We start from the raw sequence: 7,726 nt of genomic DNA, 5'->3' as shown, positions 1-7,726 counted from the left end.
GGAACTTGCAAACCTACATAACTGAAGAAAGGTTCAGGATAGAGGGAGACTATATAGTAAGCAAGTCACAGTCATAGCGAATAGGGAAAGGAACCTGCCCAATTGTTGAAAATAGTAACACGTATAAAATCATCCTGAAATGCCTCTTGGGAGCTTTTCTCTTTTAGAGATTTACCTGTTACAGAGAAGGGACCATATACATGTCATATATGACAGTACATTTCCGAGCTACATATACTATTCCATTGTTGTATACGTCTGCCTTTATGTCAGTATCACACTGGTTTGATTACTGTATCATAGCAAGATTTTAAAAGAAGTGTGAGCACCCCTGCTTTGCTCTTTTTCAAGACTGGCTGCCTCGAATCTCATAAGATCTCATAAATTTTAGTATGGATGTTTTCAATTTCTGGAAAAACATTATTGGAATTTTGATAGGAATTCATTGAATTCATAGTTTGCATTGAGTGATATAACATCTTAACACTATTAAGACTTCCAATCAATGAACATCGGATGTCTTCATATACTGAAGATTTTAATTTATTTTAGCAACTTTTTAGAATTTTCAAAGTACAAATTCTCATCCACTTGGTTAAGTTTATTCCTAAATATGTCATATTTTGATGCTATTGTATGTGGAATTATTTTCTCTTTTTTTAAAAGATTTTATTTTTAGAGAGGGGAAAGGAGGGAGAAAGAGAGGGAGAGAAACATACGACGAATGAGAGATACATTGATGGGTTGCCTCTCAAACACCCCCAGCTGGGACCTGACCCATAACCCAGACATGTGCCCTGGCTGGGAATCAAACCTGTGACCTTTCAAATGCAGGACAATGACCAATCAACTGAGCCACACGGATGAGGGCTGGAATTGTTTTCTTAATTATCTTTTTGGATTGTTCATTTTTAATGTACAGAAAAGCAACCAGTTTTTGTATTAATATTTCAATCCAGCAACAATGCTTAATTCAAACTTTTTTGTAGTATCTGTAGAGTTTTCTACATGTAATGTTGTGTCAGAGATCAATTTACTTCTTATAAAATTAAAATGTCTTTAATTTTTTCTTGCCTATAGAATATGGCTAGAAATTATAGCACATTGTTGAAAAGAGGTGGTGAAAGTGGGCAACCTTGTCATATTTTGGATCTTAAAGCAAATGTTTTCAGGCTTTACTATTGAGTAGTTTTAGCTATGGTCTTTTCTTCTAAGGACATTCTTATGTTTAGCTGTCTTGTGTTTCTAGGTGGTTGAGTGTTTTATTACAAAAGGATATTCAGATTTATCATTTTTCCATGCTACCATTAAGATGATTGTGTATATTTTATCCTTCAGTCTGTTAATCTGGTTTACTGCTTTGACTCACAAAAATCATCCTTGCCTTCTACGAATAAATCCCACTTGGTCATGGTGAATAGTTCTTCTTCTTTTTTTTTAAATCCTCATCCAGGACATATTTATTGATTTTTTTTTTTTGAGACAGGGGAAAGGAGGGAGAGGGAGGGAGAGAAAACATTGATGTGAGAGAGAAACATGGATTGGTTGCTTCTCATCTGTTGCCCAGACCAGAGACCAAATTGGCAAACCTAGGCCTGTGTCCTGATAGGAAATTGAACCGGTGACATTTTGATTTCTGGAATGATGCTCCAACCAAGTGAATCACACTAACCAGGATGGTGTATACAGTCTTTTCTAATGTGCTGTTAAATCCTCTTTACTAAATGTGTTGCGTATTTTTACATCAACATACATGAGACATATTGATCTGTAGTTTTCTTGTAGTGTCTTTGTATGGCTCTGATACCAGTGCAATGCTGGCCTCACAGAATGAGTTAGAAAGTCTTACATTCACTTCAATTTTTCAAAAGAGTTTGAGAAATATGTTATTTCTTTCTTAGATATTTAGTTTTCAGGATTTTTCATTGTTGTAGGTTTTTGATTGATGATTCCGTCTTTTTAGTTATAAGTGCTGACATTTTTTATTTCTTCATGAATTGGTCTTGGTAGGTAGTATGTTTCTAGGAATTTTTCCATTTCATCCAGGTTCTGTAATTGTTGAACTGTATTTGCTCATAGTGCTCTTATAATCCTACTTAGTTTTGTAAATGCAATAATGTCTTCTCTTTAATTTTTTTATTTATTTACTTGAGTTTTCTGTTTATTAGCTTATTCAAGCTAGCTAAATATCAGTTTTGTTGATCTTTTGAAGCACCAGCTCTTACTTTTATTAATTTTCTTTTTTGTTATATATTTTTAAAAATTTTTACTCTAATTTTTATTTGTTTCCTTTCAGTATCTTTCAATTGAATTTGTTCATTCTTTATTTTCTTGTTCCTTAGGGTATAAATTTAAGTTGTTAATTTAGAATCTTCTTTTTTAATGTAAGCATTCACAGCTATCAATTTTTCTCTTCATACTGCTTTTGCAGCAACCAGTAATTTAGTAACGAACTATAGAAATGATCCCTGAAAGTATAGTCTTGTATAATTTAGTATGTTGAGTTTTGTTGTCATTTATTTCAAAATTGCTTCTAGTTTTTCTTGAATTTTCTTCTTGAACCCATCAGTTCTGTAAGAGTAAGTTTTTCAAAAGCTAACAAGAGTTGGCAAAAATGTGAAATAAATGAAACATTTGTGTACTTCTTGTGGTAATGTAAATTGGTGTAACCACTTTAAAAATGGTATAGAAGTTCCTCTAAAAAAAAAAAAAAACAGAACTACCATAATAACAAGCAATTCCATGTCTAGGTATTTATCAAAAGAAACGAAAAACACTAATTAAAAAACACAGGTTCCAGCAGAAGTAAGGCCTGCTTGAGTGTGGTTGGTAGGGTAATAATATGGATGTAATAATTTATAGTTTTAATTTGAACATTTCACCTAAAATGTCATATGGTGTGCTTGAGTGTGATAGTGTTATGTTACAGAATTATTACATGCTTATGATTTTGTAATAAGAGTTTGTAATTAAAAAGGGGCCTTATGTGTGCCAGGTCCTGTATATGCACCCCATGTTCATTGCAGCTTTATTTACAATAGCCAAGATACAAAAATAACCTGTTATAAGCCAAACAGAAACACAAATAGCAAACGATTTCACTTACGTGTGGAATATCAAAAAAACAAAAAAAAAAAAAACAAGCTCAGATTTATAGAGAACAGATTGTTGGTTGCCAGAGGCAAGTATGGAAAGTGAACAAAATGAAAGAGTTTCTTTTTTAAATTTTTATTTATTTATTTTTAGAGAGGGGGAAGGGAAGGAGAAAGAGAGGAAGAAAAACATCGATGTGTGGTTGCCTTTCACACTCCCCTACTGGGGACCTGGCCTGCAACCCCCGCATGTGCCCTGACTGGGAATTGAACTGCGACCCTTTGGTTTGCAGGCTGGCTGGCACTCAATCCACTGAGCCACACCAGCCAGGGAAAGGGTTTCATAAGAACAAACTTTCAGTTATGAAATTAGTCAAAAGTTTGTAATGTTTAATAACATGGCGACTATAGTTAGTAAGATATAAAAGTTGCTAAGAGAGTAGATTTTTAAAATCCTAATCAAAAGAATCATGTTATGTTACTATGTATAAAGATGAATGTTAAGTTGCTTCATTGTGGTTGTCATTCCAAAATATATAAAAATATCAAATCCTTATATTGCATTCCTAAAAGTAATATAATGTTATATGTCTATTATAATTTAATAAAAAGAATTATATCAATATTCTTAATTTTAAGTCTGACTCCAGTAAAGAATTATGAAACAGGTGTGTGTGTGTACATAAATAAAATATGCAATAGTAATGAATCAGAAGAGAAAGGGTGAGATTGGTAGGATACATGACTCTCATCTCTAATCATTGAGTTGGTGTTTACTCATTAGGATAAAAGGCGTATGTTGTTTAATTTTTACATATGTTTGGATTTCATTTTGCCTTCTGCTATTTTCTAGTATTCCACTGTGATCAGTAAAGATATTTTGTTTGAATTCAGACTTCTAAAATTTATTAAGACTTGTGTTGTGGAATAACATGTGGACTAACCCAGATAATGTTCCATATGCACTTGAGAACATATGTATTCTCCTGTTTTTGGGTGGAGTGTTCTGTATATGTCTAAGTTCAATTTGTGTTTAGTGTTGTTCAGGTCTTGAATCTACCTACTCAGTCTTCTTTGTGGTTGTTCTAGCATTATTTAAAATGGAGTAATGAAGTCACCTATTTTTATTTTACTTATTACTATTTTTTATTCTCTGGGCTGTACTTTACAGTGCTTATTATTATTTTAAAGATGTCTTTTTGTCCCTAGAATTCAGTCTGTGACTACTTTATGTATTTAGAAATTCTGATAATATATATTATGTTTACAAGGGTTATAACTTCTTGGTAAATTAATCCTTCACCATTATGTAGTGCCCTTCTTTGTTTATTAGGAGTTTTTTTCTCTTAAAGTCTATTTTGCTGTGCCAAAGCTTATGCTGAAGCTTATTTGTTTTATGCATTTGCACTTACCGATTTTTGCTTTTGTTTTGGTGTCATATAAAGAGCCATTCCAAGACCACTGTCAAGGAGTTTCATTTCAATGTTTCCTTCTAGAATATTTGCAACATCAAGTTTGAAATTTAAGTATTTAATACACTTTTGAGTTAATTTTTTGTGAAATGTGTACAATTAGGGGTTCAACTGTATTTTTGCATGTGGTTATCTAGTTTTCTCTACATCTCTTGTTGAAGAGATAATCCTTTCCCTTATTGGGGAAATGAGTGTCCTTGGCTCCCTTGAAAGTAGGAGAAGCCTGTATTCATGCTGCCTATCACTACCAGAGCCAATAAAAGAGACAGGTATTGAATCTTTATGGGCTATTTATTCAGATGGTCAGAGATCTGTGAAGATGGCTAGTTTGTACCCTAATATACTGTCTTAAATTCCATTTTAAACCAACTCTTTTTATAAGAAGAAAAGTGTAGGTAAGGGGTTTGGGATTCAGGGAAAAAGTTGATCCAAGAAAAAGCTACAGCATTCTTTATCTGTGCCCTGGGTGGTGGTCTTTCATCTATGTCCTGGGCTGTGGGCTTCTCACCCTGGAGTACAATGGCTCAGATACCATGTGATTGCTTGCAGACCTGACACACAAAGGTGGAACTGCTTATGGTCTCCTGGAGTCAGGGTGGATTGTACCTTCAGTCCCTGAAACAACAGTTTTTTATATACACTGATTACTGAACTTATTAGCTATCACCTGAAACTAATTTTTTTTCCAACATTTGAGTCCTCCATCACCTTGGTTTCTGTTTGCTGTCCTCTACTGAAGATGCACACTGTTGTATTTATTAGTTCATTCACTCAGTTTTTCGATTCTAGAATTTTTGCCAGGTTGTTTATTATCATTTCTATATCTTTGGTAAATATCTCATTTTGAACCTTCCTTTGGGGGGCAATTTTCTATGTTCCTTGTAGTTTTTTGTTGCTGCTTCCACATTTGAAATAACAGATACTTTAATCTTTGCTGGTTGCCTTCAGAGTATTTTTTTCATGCTGCTCTTATTATATGGAATATTCTCTGCCTGTGTATGGATATACTTGTTCCACTGTTTCTGCTTCTCCTTGTGGCAGAATTCTTGTGTTTTGTTTTCTCTGCTTCCAACAAACTCACCAGTCTGGCTCCTAAAAACATTTTATATTTTTTCAATGGTGGCATGATTGGTCAAGTTTTGAGTTTCTCCATTTCCTGCAGATGTAGACTGTTTCCTGAGTGCCCTCTTTGTCTACCAGAGTTAGTTTTTACCACAGTTAAATGGAGCACACAAGTGGGGGTGGGGAGCCTGGCTTTAGCTTGTAGGGTATTGGGGGCACCTGTGGACCCAATAAGGCTGTCCCTAGGTTGGTACTCCCAGAGGCTTGTGGGTGGAGTTTCTGCTAAGAGCAGTCATCAATAGCCACTTCAATTTGTTTGTTGACTTTTGCTTTTCTTATCTGCCTCTATCAGTTTTCTGCATCTTCCCAGTCATGGAGATTTTGCTGTGTGATTTCTCCAGCTGTGTCCTGCAACACTGTGATAGCCAGGCATTCATTCATCATAACACATCTGCCATAATTCATTCCTATGCAATGTTGTGTTGCATAGGAATGGGTGGTGGTTGGTGCTGGTAAACTTTTTTTTTAAGATTTTATTTATTTATTTCTTTTTAGAGAGAGGAAGGGAGGGAGAAAGAGAGGGAGAGAAACATCAATGTGTGGCTGGCCCTCACAGCCCCCCCCACTGGGGACCTGGCCTGCAACCCAGGTCCAGATGTGTCCAGACTGGAAAGCGAACCAGCGACCCTTTGGCTCTCAGGCCAGCACTCATCCACTGAGCCACACCAGCCACGGTGCTGGTAAACTCCTTAACCATCTCTGCTGTGCCCGAACAATTTTTACTTCAAGAGTACCCTGGAATCTCCCCTTAGGAAGGCAGGGCTTCTGCAATTTTCCTCTCATTCACAGGTATCTCCCAAAGCAGCACTCTCCGTTTTTTCATGACTGCCATGGGAGGCATTGGGGAAGGTTTACTCCCCAACTAGTTCTACATTCCATGTGGAGGTCTATTACCAGATGCACAGGTGGGTGAGCCTGATCTTGTTTACCTCTGCACATGGTGCTGAATCTCATAGGTCCCACAAAGATGCTTTTGTTCTTGCATTAATGTCTAATTATTTTTTGGAAAAGGAGTGTTTTAGACTGCCATGAAGCTGATGTCACTCCCATTTCTCCATGTGAAGAAAATTTCAGAGAACTTTCTATTTTTTACCAGATTTGATTTGCTGGCTAGAGTCCTCTCATTTCAATGTGAAGGACTCTCTTTTAACATTTTTTTCTATAGCAGATACATACAATGTTAATGCAATCATTTGAATTTGGTTTATCTGGGAAGTCTTCAATTCTTCCGTATTTTTCAAGGACATTTTTTGCCAGATATAGAATTCTCAGTTGAGGTTTTTTCTTCATTAACTTTTTTGTCATACAAAGTTTCTCCTGAGATATCCACTGCTAATTGTACTGAGTATTCCTTGAATGTAATCACTTGCTTTTTTTCTTTCAGCATTTGCTATCTTTGGCTTTATACAGTTTGATTATAACTGGTTTTAATGTGGGTCTCTTTGGAGTCATCCATCCTGGATTATTAAACTTCTTTTATATGTAGATTTATGTCATTTCTAAAATTAGGAAGTTTGGATCTATTATTTCTTCAAATAAGTTCTCTCTCCCCTTTTCTCTCTTCTCCTTCTTGGGCTCTCATAGTGCATGTTACCACTCTTTATGGTATCCCATCAGTTTCTTAGGCTCTGTTCATTTTTCTTCATTCTTTTTTTATTCTTTTTACTCCCTTTTTTTTCTTCAGACTTAGTAATTTCATATAATCTGACTTGAAGTTCACTATTCCTATTACTGTCTTAGTCTGCTTTTCAAATACCTCTAGTAAATGTTAAGTTTGTTACTGTGTCTTCTAGTTCCATAATTTCTTCTTAATTTTAAAAATAACTTCCCTGACTTTGTTAACTTTATCATTGGTTTCATATGTTGTTTTCCTGATTTTATTTGTCTGTGTTTTCCTTTAGTTTGGGAGGCATGTTGAAACCATTATTTTAAAGTTTTGGTCTAGTAACTCACAAGCCTGTGTTTCTTTAGGGTCAGGTTTTGAATATTTATTTTTTCTTAAATGATCCATGTCTACTCTTCCTTTGTATGCCTTGTGAT

General features: G+C 35.1%; 1 pseudogene; it reads right to left on the bottom strand.

The window, feature by feature from the left end:
- Positions 1-2,387: 2,387 nt before the first annotated feature.
- LOC114505935 lies at positions 2,388-2,484 on the bottom strand (annotated as a pseudogene).
- Between the last annotated feature and the right edge of the window lie 5,242 nt (positions 2,485-7,726).

The sequence above is a fragment of the Phyllostomus discolor genome, chromosome X (assembly GCF_004126475.2).
Source record: "Phyllostomus discolor isolate MPI-MPIP mPhyDis1 chromosome X, mPhyDis1.pri.v3, whole genome shotgun sequence".
Classification (NCBI taxonomy): Eukaryota; Metazoa; Chordata; class Mammalia; order Chiroptera; family Phyllostomidae; genus Phyllostomus; species Phyllostomus discolor.
The sequence above is the reverse complement of the archived record's forward strand: the minus strand, read 5'-3'. Positions and strand labels throughout refer to the sequence as shown.